General features: G+C 44.1%; 1 long non-coding RNA gene across 1 annotated transcript in view; it reads right to left on the bottom strand.

Annotated features, from left to right (window-relative positions):
• LOC144584391 (uncharacterized) overlaps positions 1-12,491 on the bottom strand; it is a 35,144-nt gene extending 22,653 nt beyond the window's left edge. The window contains exon 1 of the long non-coding RNA XR_013538603.1: positions 12,393-12,491. This is a non-coding gene — a long non-coding RNA (uncharacterized LOC144584391). The remainder of the gene's footprint in view (positions 1-12,392) is intronic.
• Between the last annotated feature and the right edge of the window lie 6,451 nt (positions 12,492-18,942).

The raw sequence follows: 18,942 nt of genomic DNA, 5'->3' as shown, positions 1-18,942 counted from the left end.
TTAGCGGCCTGGGCATGAGTTGAATCACGAAGCCTTTTTTCCCCCCTTTTCCCTGGTGGTATTACCTCCAAGTCTGTTTGGTAGTTCTGCTTGTCAAGATATGTGCTATTCTACCTCACCTACTCTAATTTCTGGGATGCATGTTTGTCTGTGCAAGGGGAGAAGCACTGGGAAGTCACTGGAACAAGCTTATTTCATAAAGCACAGAACTCACTCCTCAAAATGGCTGTTCCCTCCTCAATAAGAATTTTTTTCCCTTCCCCTCACGTAATACTAGAAGCAAAAGCCATCCACTGAAGCTGAGTGGCAGGAGGTCAAGGGCAGGTAAAAGGAAACATTTGTTCACACAGCCCTTAGTTAGAATATGGAACTCGTTCCATGTCTTTCGAAGTCATTGCATAATAATAAATAATTATGTGCAGTAAAGTCAGCTCTTATGGTGACTCTTTTCAAGGTTTTCTAGGTATTGAATGCACAGACATGGTTTGCCCTTCCCTTCCTCTAGGGGGTGCCCTGAGACTGTGCAGCTTGCCCAAGGCCACCCAGGCTGGCTTTACTTGTAGGAGGCCCAGCGGGGAATCAAACCCCCAGCCTCCGGCTCTGCAACCAGATACCTAAATCATTGAGCTATCCAGCAGTTACTCTGAGTAACTACCCAGAAACACGTATTTCCATAATGTCGTTACTAGAACTGGCCACAAGAGGGGCTTAGAGACTATGCTATGTATAGTTTTCGCTATTATCTGAGGTTTTCAGCATCCACGGGATGGGGGCTTGGAGCCAAACCTCTGAGGGTTTTGCGGGGGAGGGGGTCTACTGTATAACAAAAGGGAAAATAATAATGCAGTCCTTAAAAATGCACAAGCGGTAGGAGTTAGAAATAGCCTGAAGCCTCTACTGATGAAAGAAACTCTTGTGGAAACAATATTTTCCTTTTGCTGGCTGATCTCAGAAATCTGCCTAAGGAACACTCTGTTAGCAGAAGTTTTGTGCCGGTCAAGATGTGCCAACAGAAAAGCTAAAAAGGGAGACAGAAGGAGTGGGACAATAAAGGAGCTAAGTTATGGCAGATCTCCCCCAAGCCAAGAAGTGCAGCCACCACTTAGGTCAAGCTCAAGATTGTTTCAAGCAATTTCCAGCATGCTTACTCTGAGAGGGCTTTGGATTTAGCGCTGCTTCAGTTGGCCGAGCATCAGCTCAGAAGGCCCACGTCACTCACTTTGGCTTGTGTGGGCTCTATTCTATATGCAATAGGTAAGGTTCCCCTTAACATTTAGTCCAGTCATGTCTAACTCTAGGGCGCGGTGCTCATCTCCGTTTCCAAGCCGTAGAGCCAACGTTTCTCCGAGGACAGTTTCCGTGGTCATGTAGCCAGCGCGACTAGACACGGAACGCCATTACTTTCCCACTGAGGTGGTACCTATTTATCTACTCGCCTTTTTACATGCTTTCGAACTGCTAGTTTGTCAGGATCTGGGACAAGTGACGGGCGCTCACTCCGTTGCCTGGATTCAATCTTACGACGGCTGGTCTTCTGACTTTGCAGCACAGAGGCTTCTGCGGTTTAACCCGCAGCGCCACCACATCCCTCTATATGCAATATCAGATTGCAAAACACAGTTGAAGCAGATAGCTGAAAACATTAGCCAAGAAACAAGAAGCCACCCGCAGATTGCCAAACTAGACGTAAACAGTAAAAACTCAGAGAAATGTAGAGGTGTTTCAGTGTCTCAAGTCAAGATTAAAAGGAACGGGTCCCCTTGAATTTTCCTGTAAACAATGTTACACCACCTTGGTACCACCAGCAAAAAGGCCCCGTCTCCGATGGTTTCGCCTCCTTGTCACGTTAGGGAGTTGTTTTAAAACAAAGCAATCCAGCACAGTGCTAATAAGATGGCCTGTTTTACTCTCAGCTACCCAGCAATATCGCTTGCTGCATGCACCGAACAACAAATTACACCCAGCAGCAGCTCACATATGCCTGGAAAAGTCTACATTTGCATAAACATCCCAAAGGAGAATCAGTATAATTAAAACGTCTTTTCTCCCTTATCATTGTTTTCTTATGTTCATCGACTTCCTTTTCTTTTTATTCCTGTAGATGGCCTGTAAACTTTCCCCCGGCATACAAAATTATATTGTGGGTCATATTAAACTCCCTGTTGTGGACTGTTGATATTTCATAAATAGTTGTTTATCTCGGGCCCCTTTCATTCCAACCCTACAAACAAAGCCAAACAGGGATTGTTAATTGTGTGCGGGTAAAACGCTAGTGGAAAAACCCGACGTGACACATCGAAATACCTTTGTATTTCGAATCGGCTGCCGTTTCAGCTGTTTGGGTTCTGAACTTTTCTAGCATTATCAGGTTAGAACAGAACAAACACATGAATGGCTTACATCAGCACCAAACCCAGCAGGAAGCATTACTCTCTCTTTTTTTTTTTCATTACAATCTTTGAGCTTGAGATCAGACACGGGGAAAGATTAAAACAAATATGAATTTAATCAAGGGATTCTACTTTCCCGGTGTGGGAACAGGAGCACGCTGACATAAATAGAAGGCCGAGCACCAGGGCATCTAAACCATATCAAAGGCAGCTTGCTTACCACTAACTGCTCAGATGATCCATATCATCACAACAAAAAAGAAAAACAATTATTTATTCTTTTTGATGTTTGCAGCTCAGAAGTAACTTCCTTTTTGAAGAGTGCAAGGTCAAAGCCAAGTTATTGTGTGTGTTTTCTTTCTTTTCCCCCTAGTTTTCCCCCTTTCTCTTGAAACTTTTGACAGCAAGGGGCCGAAAGTTATTAGGTATGACCTACATTTGGGCACTGCTCATGGAAGCTAGTAAATGCTGGTTTCTTTTGTGGGTAATAACCTTGGGGTAGGGTGGGGAGAGAAAAATGTTAATTGTAAAAAGCAGACATTCATATTACGGGGAAATGAGAATATTAATAAGAGGGGGGAATGTAGTCTTCTGAAGTATAAAACAATGATTGTTTTTCCTTTTACAAAAAATATTTTGCTGAAATGGATCGTACGCCGATTCAGATTATGAAGCAATGGTTTGGCCATTTAGTGCTCACATGATCATATTTCCATCTTTTTCCCCTCTTCTTAGACGCCCTGATTCTCTCTTTTGCCTTCCTATTTGGCTTCAAACCATGGTTTACCATGACATCTCAAGTTGACAATCTACAGTTTGTCTGTAAACTGGGAACAACCGTTTGAACACAGTTTAGAAATTCTGTCTGATAGCAAACAATGGTTTGTCCAGTTCTGATGTTATAGTAAACTATGGTTTGTTGTGAAAACGAAGGAAGCCATCGCATGCAGAGAGCAGGGTGAGCCATAAAAAACTCTGCCCAGATTTCAAGATTTTCATAAGGTGTAGTTCTCGTGGTTCCACCCCTTCACAGTTGTGTCTGTTGCTGATGTAGGAGAGGCTTTCTCAGGGCCACCTCCTGTAATTACTTCTTTTAATTCTTTAATTAATTCATTCATTAGTTAAATTGAATATCAGTTTTATCATACCTACACTAACATGAAGGTATCAATCTACATTGGTATATCCATATTAATGTATAATTGTGTACCTGTATCTGTACTAGTATATCATAATATACATCTGCTCCTAGCCAAGATGCCTCTTGGGGCAACATCACCCTCATAAAGGACCATGAATTAAAATGCTTTCCTTAATATAACATTTGATCATGGACATTCATCATCAACTTGAAACTCTCTCCTGACTTTTCTGTCCCCACAACTATCACTGGCAAAATAGAAACTGCCATTCCTTCACCGACATACCAAAGAGAATCCAGGGGGGAAAGTACAACCTATGTATTACTCTCTAGCCACAATGGTTACATGAGTTCAAAGGGTTGTCGACGTATACGAAGGAGAGGTAACGAAGCCACTTGACTTCATGCCCTTCACTACAGCAGGAAGTGACTTTTCCCTGGTAAGATTTGCCTACTAAAGGCACAGAGAACTTTATAAGATTTTAAAGACCAGAAACCAGAATGAAGCTCTTTTATCTCTGTTGCAGATTGAATGTATTTACATCAAAGCTGTCTTCTTTTAACTTGGCAACTAAAACAGGCTGCTAAACAAATAAATTTACAGAACCCATGGCTGTAAAATGTCAGCTCACTTCCTTACAACTCAGCTCTTGAGCAAGAAACTTTGTGGGGCAAATAGCATATGGACCACACTTCTAAATAGAGAACTAAGGCCAAATGAGGCCAAAAGACACACACAAGTTCACTATTCTTGACACACTTCCCCCCCCCTGACAGCTCTTTTCTACAAAGATAAACATCTGGGCAGCCAGATCTGCAAATGATGTCTGTGTTTACCTTCCAATGACCAATCAGAAAGCAAAGCTCATTAAAATGCAAAATGGGGGGGGGTTGAGTGGCGGCATATACAGTAGCTTGACAATCAGTAGTCTTTCAACAGTTAAGGAAGTATTGGTTCGAATTATGAGCTACTCACGATGTTGTCTAGTGTGACACCAAGAATGGCCAGAAGGGATGAGCCACGTGGTTGGTTTTTTAAATTATTATTATCCCAGCTCCCAGAATTATCCAAGAATTTCCCATGCAGCTCCGAGACCTACATGAACTAGCTCCAACCTTGCTTCTTGTTGGTAATGTCACTCCCCCCCAAAAAGGAAGCTATTACAGTGGTTCCTGGAAGTGTTAGTTCTCCGGAAGGTGCCCTCTCTAGAGCAGAAAGGGAAGTGGGGCTGCTAGGAAGCATCACGACAGCTTTTGTATGTTACCAACTGGAAGGGGGGGAGGCACTAGGCCATGCAGCCTCAGAGCTAGTTCATGATCCAGGTGAGCAAAATGTGGGTGTCTATGAGTCTCTGGGCTGGAGTTCCCAGAATCTACAGGTTCCGGTAGCTCCTCAAGGTTGACTCAGCCTTCAAGACTTCTGAGGACAGCAAAATGAGTACCTAGCTTGCTGGGGATAAAATGTTATCTCCTTAACTACATTGTAAACTGTCCATAGAGTGCTCGAGCACTCTAATTATATAAATCAAAGCAATCCATCCATCCATCCATCGCTATGTATTTCCGTATGATCTGTGGATGAACTCATAAGCTATGTACGTCCCTTGTGCTTGTTTTGCACTTATAGTAGATTGCAGCGGTCCAAGCTATCGAGATAACATGGGGCTTTGCTAATTTTCGATATCAGTGGTACACGAAGCAGTGGCAGCTTTTGAAAGTGTTTTTCACTGGAATTGCACTGTTAAGGAAAGTCCAGAAGCGTAAGCTTCTGCACTGGTCCAGCTACGCAGATGCAAATCTGCGGCACCTGCAGGGAATCTCAGAGAATCTGAGGAGGGTAAAGACGATGACCTCATAACTGCTAATCAAGAAGTCCCATGGTTTCAATGCTGATGGATCTGGCCCTACTACGACAGTGGCAGTGAGAGCAAAAAGGGGGCTAAATTTTCCAAAGCAAAAGCCAGGGTTCCCTAACTTGGCTAGTCTACACATGACAGAATTTTATTTAATTTATTTTATTTGAGTTGTATCCCGCCCATCTGGTCTATGCGACCACTCTGAGCAGCTGAGAATCATTGATCACAGTGGTTGGAGCCGATGGAAGTCAACATCCAACCACATCTAGAGCCCCATGTTTAGGAATCACTAGTCAAAGCTTTTATTGGGGGCTGGAAGTCTATGGAAGGCCATGGCAGACACTGGAACGCCGAAGGAACATGTTCAGTGGCCCGAAATGTTCAAGGAGCTTCCACGCACTTCTCAACTGACATTGTAACACAGACCAAATGAGGCGACACAGCCGATAGCCATTTTGTGTGGCACTCACTGAATTTCTAAAAGTCCACCCACCCTTCTGTGGTGTGGATGAAATGGATAACTTGGAAGCACTGATCCGTGCCCTGAAGATGAACTTCAGCTCTCTCTTTGAAAAAAAAAAAAGGAGGCATAAACAGGCAGTCCTTTTTTCTACAGAAGAACCATGTACTTCTTCAGATCGAGCACCACACTGAATAAACAGAACGGCCGTCAAATGTCAGCAGCATCCGAGGGCGACATCGTTTGGTGTGGCAACAGAAGGCGAGCGAAAGAAAGAGGTCCCTCCTTTAAAAACAGCCACGTCCCCCCAAATCAAGAGGGTGACCTCATTTTTTTACCGCCACTGCTGGCAAGGTAACAGAACATGACACCCCATTTTGTCAGTCCTCACCTACAAATCGATAATTATGCATGGAATATTTTCTTACAGTCTTTATATATATATATATAGGTGACTTATTGTTTTTAGCTATTCTTTTTTCTGCTTTTTTCCGGGAAAGGTTCCGGGTTCTTGAGGTCGAAATATTCTGTCTCAGCATCTCTCCTCTGCCTCCGTTCTTTTTTGGAAGAAGAAAAACACCCAGAGCTGTAATTTGTCTTAGAATTTCTTTTGAAATGCTAGAAGAAAGACTAACTACTGTTCTTTTCCCTCTGTTTCTTATTCCGGCGATCCCTTTATCTAGCTTTCATTTCCAGGCCTGCTTGGCCTCTTTTGTAGAAGAGACTTCAGGGAGCCCAAGTCACTTTCCACAGCCTCTGTGATGTTCGGGAAGATTAAAAAGCGGCTTTGAAGCTTTAACAGTGCTCTATAAGCCCCGTTGGTACAGGACCTCAGAAAAGACTCAAGCCATCTGGCAAACTGACATAAAGACAAGACAAAGTGATTGAAACAGTTTTCTTCAAAGTAACAATGGCCGGCTGGCAGGTTTGTTGATTTGGGTTTTTGTCTTTCATGTGTCACCCTCAAAAAAAGGGCCAAGAACACCTAGGCAATCGGAGGAGGATGGGTTTGGGGGGGAGAGAAGAGAACTCTTTATTTATTTTTATTTTTTTCCCAGGGAGGGGTGGCGGGTTGGAAAATCCGATTGGAGGCCTCGTCTTCTCCGACTTTTTCTATTCCGAGAAATCAAAAGCGCGGCTCCGAGGAGCCTCTGAAAAAAAAAAAACAAGCCGGTAAAACGCTAATGAATTTAACCCGAAGCGGTCTGCTTGGTAATTATATAATTAAACACCTCATTGGGAATATCTAACATGGTTTTTTTCAGAGAGGAGCAACTCTGCCTATTTGCAGCATAAGCTGGTACACAACCACAGAGACGTGAGTTGCAGGCTAGAATTGGGGGGGGCTGAAGAGGTAGGTGAGGGTCAAACCCCCCCTCAAAAAAATCTATTTTATTCAACAGTGGAATGGTTTTCGAGATAAGAAGCCATCGCTGTTTGTCTAATTGCAATTGTCTCGTTTTAATAAGCAGGAACATAAATATACAGTACATCAGATCATCTTCTCACAACATCAGGAATCAAAGATTGATGTGGACTTTTTTAAAGGGAGAAAAGAAATCAAAAACTCAGATTTGAGATGGAATTAAAAACATTTGTTGTTTTTCCCTTGGTGATGTCGAACACAGCTAGGGATAGAGAAGATACTCAAAAGACAGATTTCCATATTGCTGATACCATCTGTCTTCTGCTGTCAGGTGGTAGCATGGCGTGCAGCTCAAGTCAGTGAGACTTGCTTCCAAATAAGTATCATCTATCTTTGGAAGGGCTGGCCCTACCATTGAATAGTGTGAAGCAATTAGTGGGTCAGTTCTCCCACCCCTCCACCTGAGCCCCACAGGCATTTTTCTTAAAGGACAGGCTCCTTTTGCTGGTCTGAAGGGCCAATGGGTGTCACAAAACCCTACAAACAGTGACAAGGCTTCAAAAGATCTATCTAGTCAACTGGCAGCCCAGATGTTTCACCCATGGAGTGGCCAAGCCAAGGTCAACAACTCAGGACTGGTAGCCAGAGCCCAGTGGGGGAGAAACATGGACCGTGAGAGTCAACAGTCCAGGTCATTCATGGTACAGCTTTAAGGGATCCAGCAGCAAGATCTGGCAAAGAGAAGATCAAATTGTATTGAAGAGTTTGTTCCCAGGGCTCAGCCTTTGCAAGCCAGCTGCTTATATGTTGCAGCTCAGGCTGCTGTTGCTAGGAGCTGTTCCCAAAGATTAGGTGTGAGCCATCTCGTCCTAGGCCACCCTCTGCTCTGGGGCTGGACCTCGAGGAGATCTTGAGGAAGACCCTTCTCAATGCCCATACCTGGTCTCCTTTTGTGGCATCACTCTTACTGACCAAGGAGGAGTCCAATTTCCTCGTCTTACGTCTGGAAGCGAGCGTCTTCCTCTTGCATCCCTGTTGACCACAGGAGCTATTTCAGTAGACTAAGGATGGGGAAAATCATAGGGAAGGGGTTATGTCCCTCTAGAAGACCCCAGACAGTTAGGTTTGGTCCCAAAGAAGGGTAAATTAGGTCCCGCAGGAACTGAGGTCCCCCAATTCCATAGCAGACTGAGCACCACCCCCAGAACATTATCTAAGCTGCAGTAACCAGCCAGCCTTCCTGAATCTCAGTCAACAGATGACTTCAGGGGCGAATCCCAATCTACCGAGGCCTACAAAATCCCAGAAACTGATCAGCTATCAAAGAAGCTTGTCTTGTGTGAGAAGTCTGTCTTGTCTACCTTTACTGACTCAGACCTTGATTTCTGATCAATATGTTGAACTGGGACAAGCTTAGATGACTCACTGAACTTGCCTTTAGAAAGGTGATTCCTCCTGAAATATGAGGGCAGGCAACCAGGCCTGCAAATTAAGCCCGTGTTTACTTTCCAGTGTCCAATCACGAAACAATGATTGCTGGAGTGCAAGATGCAGAGGTGAGTGAAAACATGTGCTATGAAATGCAGATGTGCTTCAGCATTTAAGGAAAACCCTGTTTCTAGTCCTACTTTCAGTTTTTACGATACACTAGGACTCCTGATCCGTGAAATCACTTATATAGATAACGCACTCTAAGTTTCCCCTTTTTTAATGAATGTGGTGTGGAAATGTGGATGGACAAACGAATGAACGAATGATGAAGGATATTTTCATGACCTGCCACATGATTATGAAGAACATGACGTTCTGTGTCCATTCAGTTCTCAATCGGAAGCTTTTCCTCCAGAAGAGAAAACAAGAGTTCCAGTTTAATAGAGGGGCAAAATGCTCTATGGCTTTCAGTGTCAAAGACAGAGGAAAATATTAAGCCTGGAGTTGCTACCATTATGGCGAGGCGCTGAAGAGATTTCCTCTCTCATTCCGACTCTCCCTGTTGCTTTCATTTCTTGTACTCTTCTGATCTTGGTGTCACCAGCAAAACCGCCTCTTCCTGCCCTCGCTTGCTCTGAGCTGCTCTCGGCGCTCACTACAAATCAACACAGCTAAGCTGGGAGATTTTCAGAGGGTAGATTGCTGGAGAGCGGCGTGTCCCTCACAATCCTCCCCTCCCTCGTGGCTCTGAAACAAAGTTGTATTGCAAAAAGTACTGTCGCACAAACTGGAGACCCTGCTTTCTCTCTTGAGCCCAGGGACGGCAATCAAAAAGCAACCTGGGAGAGGAGAAGACTCTTAATTGTAGCTGCTAGTGATTCCACATGTTGGAATTGCATTAACTTTAAGTATACTTTCTTAATCCTAAGGGACGTGGTGGCACTGTGGGTTAAACCACTGAAGCCTCTGTGCTGCAGGGTCAGAAGACCAAGCAGTCGTAAGATCGAATCCACGTGACGGAGTGAGCACCTGTTGCTTGTCCCAGCTCCTGCCAACCTAGCCATTCAAAAGCATGCAAAATGTGAGTAGATAAATAGGTACCACCTCGGTGGGAAGGTAAACGGCGTTCCGTGTCTGGTCATGCTGGCCACGTGACCACGGAGGATTGTCTGCGGACAAACGCTAGCTCTATGGGTTGGAAACGGAGATGAGCATTATCACCTAGAGTCGGACATGACTGAACAAAATTGTCAAGAGGAACCTTTACCTTCCTAATCGCCTATCACTAGATGCTGAAATCCTTTGGTGTTGTAGAGGTGTGTTTCCAGCCAAACTTGGTGACCGAGCAATCAGACTTGCAAATGAAGCCTGTGCTTTCTTCTCAATGGCCAATCACAGAGCAAAGCAAATTGCAAAATACGGGAGATATGAGAAGCTCCTGCTAGAACATCGGAGATTCTCTGAATTTAAGGAGTTCTTTCATCTGATGATGGTTTATATGGAATGTACAATCACATTTGGTCCTATGTCCCGCCCCTTTAATCATCTCATCCAGCTCTTTGTTACCTTCTCTCTCCGTTGTGTGTGTCTTGAACAAACCATAGACATTTATCTATTAACCATAACACATTTATTTTACATGACATGAAAAGCAAACATCTTGCTTCTAAATGGAGATATGTTTTCATATCATATAAAATAAATGTGTCATTGTTGATAGATTGAGATGTGTTTTTTTCAAGCTGGAGAGAGAGAGAGAGAACTTAGGTATAAGGTAACAAAGAGCTGGATGAGATGGTTAAGGGGGCAAAATAGCCTAGCAAGCTATTTTTAATGCAGATGAACTCAAGGTTATATTTGCTGGGTTGAGAAAATGTATATAATTCCTACGGTGGGGAAGAGCTTAATCCTTGGAAGTAGTTATTTCAACAATGCCCTCGAGGGTCATTGTAAGTAGCAAACTTAAGATGAATTCCCAGCAATGCAAAGGCTGAATGTAAAAAGAGCTAAATATTATTTCTATAAATAGAGGAATAGCAAGCGGGCCCAGAGAAGTGATCGGTACAGCACTAAAGGAATTGTTTCGGGATATGGATTCAAGTCACCATCTTGCACTGAAGATCCACCAGCTCTAGGATCCAGCGGAAGCCCTAGCCTATGTGGGAAGTCTTCTTCGAGGAGGTCTTGTGAACAGAATTGGACATTTTGGCAGGCCAAGTTGTAGAGAGACTTGGAGGAAAGGGTTGAGGACTTCCATATTCTTCTTCCAATTTGGAAGAGAAAGCAGGAACACCAAAAGAGCGTTGGTGTATAAAGACAGAGGCCAGGCCAGGCACCAGTGTCGTGGCAGCAGAGAAAGTCTCCTTGAGAGTAAAGGACTTATTATGAGCAAGGTTGCCCTCTCCCTTAGGAGCACCGGTCCCTGATCACCTCCAGCTTCTAAATCTTGCTTTTGTTGAAGGAAGAATATTAGGGACAACAGATTATAGCTGTATCAAAATTCCATGTCCCAATGGCTGTAGCTCTTTGAGATTCTTTTGTGTATGAACATGGATTGTCTTTTGATGTTGGAGGCCTTGCGTGAACCAGGACCTTCTGGTAGAATATCCCAGGACATGAGGGTCGAAAGCCAGGAGAACGCTCTGCCAAGAGAACCATCTTGAAAACCCAAAACAAGGCCAAGATGAGGGTAGGGATGCATTTACAGTTACACTGATAGAACCCTGCAACACAAATAGACATGGCTTCCTCGATCTTCATGTCACTCCTCTCTTTCCTCTGGTGTTTTGCTGTGTCAGATTTTAGTCTTGTGATCTTCTCGGGGCAGGGACCTCATAAAACTCTGATACATAGTGGTGGTGGTGCATTATTAATATTAAGAAGAAGAAGAAATACAGGCAATACAACAGAGCTATGTATTTACTGGGATCTCAGTTTGGATTTTTGTAGCTGGAAGTCTACGGTTTAGATTAGACAAGAGGAAAAAGAGTGTGTGTGTGTGTGTGTGTGTGTGTGTGTGAGAGAGAGAGAGAGAGAGAGAGAGAGAGAGAGCGCTATTTCCAGGATCTATAGCATCTCTGGTGATTAATCCCCACTAAAAGCAACTGCTGTTCGAAGGAATTCACACTATGAAGAAAGCTTCCACATGTTGCAATGTCAGCTATGAATTTCCAAAGCTTGGACGCTCAGTTGCTTCTAATATCTAAGCCAACCAAAGACTGTGTGGTCAATTTCCCCACCAACCAAAATGATATATCACAGTTCTGGAGACAGGTCTCTTTAGGTGTCTACAGACTTTCAATAGACACAAACCCAGGTCATATTTTTATGGTGGAGGCAATAACCTGGCCATTCCACAATCATGTATAAGTCAGAGTGCATTCTGAAAGAACTGCATGCCTGAAGGGAAAACACTGCAATGACGGGAAATACAAGTTCCTCTGAACGTGTGGCTTTGGCCCTGAGCGATGGCTTGTTGAGGGAAGGGATGTAACGCTGGTGGCAGAGCAGAGGCAGTCCCAGAGGCAATGTTTGACTAGACCCAACCAAGACTCCTGTTTCAACCCTTGGAGACGACAGCCAGTCCTGAAAGAGGGGAGGGCAGTCCCCTGACTCAACATGAGGTTTCTTGCTTTGCCCAGGCCCCTATAAAGTAATGCGTCAAAGTCTAAGATATCCCAGACAGCCACCCACCCTGGACAAGGGCCCCAGGATCACCACACAGGGTATCAAGTCCAAAGACACTCACAGCACAGTTGGCCATGACCAAGCAGGATCGGGAGCACAGAGCCGGAACAAGGAGCCGAGATGCAGAAGACCAGCAGAAGCAAGCAGGGACCAAGGCAGGGGCAGGAACACTGGAATCCAGAGGCAGAGATGCAGGAGGCAAGTAGAGACCAAGGCTGGACCACAGATGCTCAGAAGCAGCACAACCAAAGACCTTTGCTGTGAGAGAACCACTCCTTAAATAGGCCTTCCCTCCAGGTTTCCAGGTGAGCTTCATGAGTGGCTCAGCAGCTGCTACACAGGCCAGGGGCCCGATCCTGCAAAGACCAGGTCATTCCTGAGTCTGGCTGGCCCCAATCCTGCAGGGCTGCATGGGACAGATCCTGATAGACTGATGGTTTCCATTCACCTGGGGTGTGTGTGTGTGTCAAACCTGCCACGATGCTCTTAGTACCATGCTCTGACCATCTGAATTTGCCGGAATACATCTGGTTGGAGACTTTATCTCCAGTTCCAACCAACATCTCACTTTTCCAACTTCTAGTGTAGGGAAGGAAAGGTTTTCTTAGTGGACGGTATGGCTGTCAACTTATCTTGAACACCACCTTGTGTCTTCTTAGTACAGATTAGGAGCTGCTCCATCTATGCAGAACACCATTAAACAAAGCAAAATGAGAGCCTCCCCTCCCTTTATTCAAATCTTTTTTTAAAAAAAAATACTCATTTTCCTCTGCATTTTCCAAACAACTGTTTTACTGTAATGAAACGGATTATCAGCTTTAGCAAGACCTTATCATTCGACCAACTCAAAAGCACAAGAATACGGACAATCTCTAAAAACAACTGCTTGAAGGAATATTTCTTTCAACTTTATTTAATAGTCCAGCAGCTGAGCTGAGCTCTTAATAAGTTCCAGTGTTATTAAATAATCCAGCAAGTTCTGTTATCTGAAATAGAAATCCACATTTCATTAATGTGCCAACTCAGAACCTAGCAAGTCCATTTGCCTTTGCATATTACACCACCAAGTGGATGCTAGCATGAGAAGACAGGCAGCCGCTCACGGCCATCATCTAGAGAAATTTGGAGGAGGACAGATATATTGAAGAGCCTGGCTTCTTTAAAAAATTAAAGATTAAAACCATGAATCTTCTCGATCCACAGTGTAACTTTGGCAGTCCTTCTCAAATTTCTGATCAGTCATGAAATCTTATTTCTTGCACTCTATAATCAATGTGCTCCCAATTTGTTTTGCTTCTGTCCTTTTCACTTTCCCAACTTTAGAAAGATTGACACGGTCTGGACTCGATGATCCAAAGGGCCCCTTCCACCTCTGTAGTTCTGTAATGATGATGATAAATATATTTTTACTCCTTCAGGGCAGCTCTGATCTACAGGTTGAGTGTTGGAAACTAAAATCAGCAAGTTTGGATTTTGTGGAGAAAACAGAGAAACGTCAGTTTCGTTGGGCCATTCGTGGTCTCCATGGTACATGCCTGGCTTCCCTTGGCCATCATTCTGTGATTGGTGCTCACCAGATTTCATACTGCATGAGCCTCCAGAGTAAGCAATCATATCTAAAGCCATCACTATGCTACAGAACACATCTATCTGGTATTAAACCATGGGTTGAACTAAATGCTACAGAGAGCTCATTATTTGAACCACTAACCGTTAAGTGTTAAAAGCCATCTGGTTGTCATCCTATAAGCTTTTCTGATCCTCTTGTTACTTGCAAATCAGCTTCTCTTTGTTTCTAATCCAGCGTCAGGAGTTCAAAAAGGGCTTTGCTTGTGCTCTAGTTGCTCGAATTTGGAGGTGATTAAGTGCCAGCAATGCTAATATATCATTTTATCCTAAGATCCTGCTCATAATGTATGATTTGACCCCTACATCAAGCAAATTGTTCCCAAGGAGCTGTCCATGGTGCTACATTATCTATCTTCCCCTTGAGGGCTCCTGCTTTGAAAACGACAAACAGGCATCTCCTGATGGTGGGAACCGAACTCATTGCATGGCTTCTGTGAATGTATACATGCAGTTGTGGAAAGACATGCGTTGTGTGTATTAGGCATGCATTGCTATGATGTAAATTAGCGGGATTACATTACACCCAGCACACATAATAATCTCCATTTCTTCATGCCTAACAATTCATCATTGGTTTGCAAATGGGATTTAAAACTCCAAGGAATATAGAACACCTAAAATGCTAACAATGAACAAAGGAAGAAGTGTACAAAGAAGAGCATGGAGAAAGCAAAGTGGTCCGTCCCCCCCTCCCCAAATAGACAGAACCCAGTGATGGAGACAAAGCTGTCATTCCTTTGTTGGGTGGATTTAATGCTATTTGACAGACATCACTGGTTAAAAATGCACATTGTCAGCCTTCATTCTGAACCGATGGGTTGGAAAATCATTCCTGCATCCTATAAACTACTCACAGACTTGTCCTAACTATCCTTAGGGAACTTAAAAAAAACAACACAGACACACAGACACACACACACACACACACACACACACACACACACCAGAAATATTCATTTGCAAATAAGAAGTCAACACAAAAACTGTGGAGTGAGCAAGTACCTAAAATTGTTTGATACTGGAGATATAAAAAAAGAAAAGTTTATTCAAATCGGAGCATTATAAGGACTTTCTTTAAAAAATCAATAAACATTTTTCTCCTCTTTCTTTGAAGAAATGGACTTGAAACAATTAGAAATCCCTGGACAAACTCTTTTTTTTCTTGAAAACGCCTCCCGAAAGAGTAGAATGGGAATCCCATTGAGGGCTATGAGTTAGATGTCTGGCTGTGGAGCCAAAGGTTGGGAGTTCGATTCCCCACTGCTCCTCTTGCAAGTAGAGCCAGCCTGTGTGGCCTTGGGCAAGCTGCACAGTCGTCCCAGGATGACCCCAGGATAAGGGAATCACATCTGAGTATTGTCTACCTGGAAAATCTGAAAAGGGTCACCATAAGTCAAAATTGACTTGATGGTACACAGTGACAATGACACCAGTGAACAAACACAGACCAAAAGAGAAAAACTGGGTAGCACAGTATCAGGGACTGTGTGAAGGTTTTTCTCTTAAACCTAGAGGTGGACGTGGCCTTGTAGGAACGGGAAAGTAGCTAATCTGTTCTGCCACTCAGGAACTTCAAGCAAGCCTCTAGCTGTGTTGGCTCTCCATCTTTTCTTGCCTCCTGAATGCATAACGTAGCAGGAATGCACCACCACGAGCTCCTGCCGCCAAAACTTTCATAGTCAAGAGCAAACTTCATCAAACAACGCGTCACGTCTTTCTACGAAGCAGGCCTTCCTCCTGATGTGTTAAAGAACTCTGCACCTTGAAACACCTTTCGCCGCTCAGAGAGACGCCAGTTCTCATTACCTGTCCGGTACAGATCAATAAACACTTGTTCTAAACAAAAATCGATGTGTGATCTTAGCCATCTCTCCTGTGAAGCGAAGTCTGAGACGGGGAGGAGGGGGAAAAGGAGCATTGCAGCAAAGAAATGTCCTCTAGCGTCTGAGCGCCTCTTGCCTTGTTATGTTCCTGTCCAATGAAAGCCAGGATTTGGACTCACACAAACTCCCAGCATTGACAAACAGATCAAGGCTCATGTTAGCTGTCAACACCGTGATATTAAAAATGTATAGATTCCTGCTACAGTAAATTCCTGCTCTGTTTCGTTTGAAAGGAAGTCAGTATATTGGGGAAAGCAACATTTTGGTTTGGATAGGTATTGAACATCTTGACGTTTACATCTCTAACAATCATTAATTTTCTTTCTTTCTTTCTTTCTTTCTTTCTTTCTTTCTTTCTTTCTTTCTTTCTTTCTTTCTTTCTTTCTTTCTTTCTTTCTTTCTTTCTTTCTTCCTTCCTTCCTTCCTTCCTTCCTTCCTTCCTTCCTTCCTTCCTTCCTTCCTTCCTTCCTTCCTTCCTTCCTTCCTTCCTTCCTTCCTTCCCTTCTTGCTTTCTTGCTTTCTTGCTTTCTTTTTCTTTCTTTCTTCCTTCCTTCCTTCCTTCCCTCCCTCCCTCCCTCTCTCTTTCCCTCCTTCCTTCCTTCACTCCTTCCTTCGATTTACTTTCCACCTTTCCCCCAAAGCTCTGGGCCTCAGAGGCAGCTTACGAGAAGATTAACTGAAAAGGTAAGGATAAAATCACAAAGCCTGAACCCAGTGTTAATCCCTACTGAAATGGACTTTGCCAGGGGCAGGACAGCAGGAAAGAGGGCCAAGCCTGGATGCTCTTGAAAGGAGAATTTTACAACCTGATGAAAATCACCACAGAAACTGTCTGCTGTATAGGCATGTGCATCCCTCTCCATTAATATAATGAAAGAGGAAACTTTTTTTAAAAAAAGAGCAGTAATAATACTAATCTTAGAACTTGTACGGAGCTGGAAGGGACCCCGTGGGTCATCCAGTCCAACCCCTATCAAAGAGGGACCATGGGGGGAATCAAACTCCCAACTTCTGGCTCCACCGCCAGATAATCAAACCACGGAGCTGCCCAACAGTTCTCAGAATGCTTGTGCCAGATGTGAGATTCTGTGATTTGTAGACAAAAATAGAATAATAACTTTCCCCGAGGGTCAGGAAGAAGTTCTACAAACAGAACGTGAAGGCAACAGTCAACTGCTGTTCAATGGGATCTTTCTCTATTGGCACATAACAAGGTAGACTGCCATGGCTAATGGCTGTTCACATTGTCTGTAATGGTGCAAAGACATCTGTCATGCTTGTTAGTCCTGACCAGCACAGATATGGGTGATAGGAATCACAGTTCATCCACATCCATTCTCAATGGTTGACACCTTTATGCATAATGTCGCTGTTCCTTCCTGTGTTCTTAATTTGATGAGCGCAGAGCACAATAAAATACTAATTTGGTATATTGTGATAGGGACTTAGGATTTCAAAATCTTGAACAACCGTATGTATACTTCCTTTATTTTATTACAGTCAAAGAGCAGCATTAAGCAAATAATACAATACAGAGCTGAACAGAAATACGCAATGTGTCTTATGCCAAGCACTACGTCTATACAGCACCATAAGGTTTATGTAACAAGTCTCCAAAATAGGGGGTGAGGAATTACCGTCTTAGTACTAAACTGCAGCAAACTCTGGCAGCTGCACAAAATCTACCCACTTTTCAATGAGGGCGGTGTGGGTTCCTGATCAGAGAGAGACATTCTTGAGGGTTTCCAGTTTTATCAAGGGGACATGAATATTCCATGGTATTCCCTTTCAGGAGAAAAGGAAAAACACACTGAACTATCCAGCCAGCATCATTATTGCTTACAACACTGCAGGATACCCCTGCGGTTTAGGTCTGTGGCTGCAGAGCCAGAGGTTGGGAGTTTGATTCCCCGCGGTCCCTCCTTGACAGGGGCTGGACTTGATGATCTATGAGGTCCCTTCCAGCTCTGCAGTTCTAAGGTTATGTGATATTATTATATTATTTAGTGGCCTCCTCAGCCACACTAGATGCTGCTCCAGGTCCTCTATTCAGAGCACGATACCATAGTCTCTCGAGACTGAAGGATGCCTAATCTGAAGTCCCCCAATGGAAAGGTTCTTGCAGTGCTGTGTCCCAGATTCTTTGCTGAATGACTGATTTGGCTTTAAAATGGCCAGGCCCTATTAAGATGATGGGATCCTACCCCAGAGACAAGAATTCCTCAGAAAGGCATCTATCAAGATCAGGGGTGGGAGTCAAAAGGTAGAGAATAGTCACGTTTTTGTCAGTCGTTTATTATTTATGCCCCGGCACTAGCTTCAAAAGGAATTGGACTTGCTTTAGAGGGTAGAGACATAGGCACCATATAAGATAATAATTGGCTTCTTATAAGAAGGGACAGATGTGTTTCAATGGTGGGAAAAACCAGAGGGCGACAGGTAGCACGTTGGAGCCGCTAGGGGCCGCTGTTCCATTCGCCTCTCTGGGCAAGTCAGACGAGGCCAGGGCCGCTCTTTCCCGCGGATTCCCAACTTGTTGGTTCGAGGGAGCGTTTTCGCTCCTCCCCCTCCCTTTCGCGATGAAACCCTAGAGATAGAAATAAAAGAGGACTGCAACCCATTTTGTCGCGAGGTTTAGAACTCCTTCACTACCTTACATGTTGACCTGGCGGAGACGAGCTTCCGAGAGAAGGGAGGAAAGTTCCTTTTTTCAAATTTTATTTTTTACTACAACCCCGAAAATTTCATCTCCACCCCCCCCCCGACGTGAGCCTTAGGTACGTTTATTTACAACGCTGGCTAGAAAAGGATGGGAATTGTAGTCCAGAAAGAGCAACGCCTCCAAGATCTGGGACGAGAACGCCATGGGACAAAGAATAGAAAATCTGAGCTTTCTCCCGGACCTCCTTTCCATAGGGAACGTCCCTACAAAAGTGAACCCGGAAGCCCCTAGAAGGCTGCAATGTTGGCTCCTCTTCTATTTCTTTCCCCTGAATGCATCTATGTTCCGCCTCCCTTTCCTCTTCACACACTCTCTCCTTCGCCCCGCCCCCTTCCTCCCTCCCACCGGCTCCTCCTCCTCTTCTCGCGAGAACAGCC

This window comes from Pogona vitticeps, chromosome 10 (assembly GCF_051106095.1).
Source record: "Pogona vitticeps strain Pit_001003342236 chromosome 10, PviZW2.1, whole genome shotgun sequence".
Classification (NCBI taxonomy): Eukaryota; Metazoa; Chordata; class Lepidosauria; order Squamata; family Agamidae; genus Pogona; species Pogona vitticeps.
This window is presented reverse-complemented; position numbering and strand designations above follow the sequence as displayed.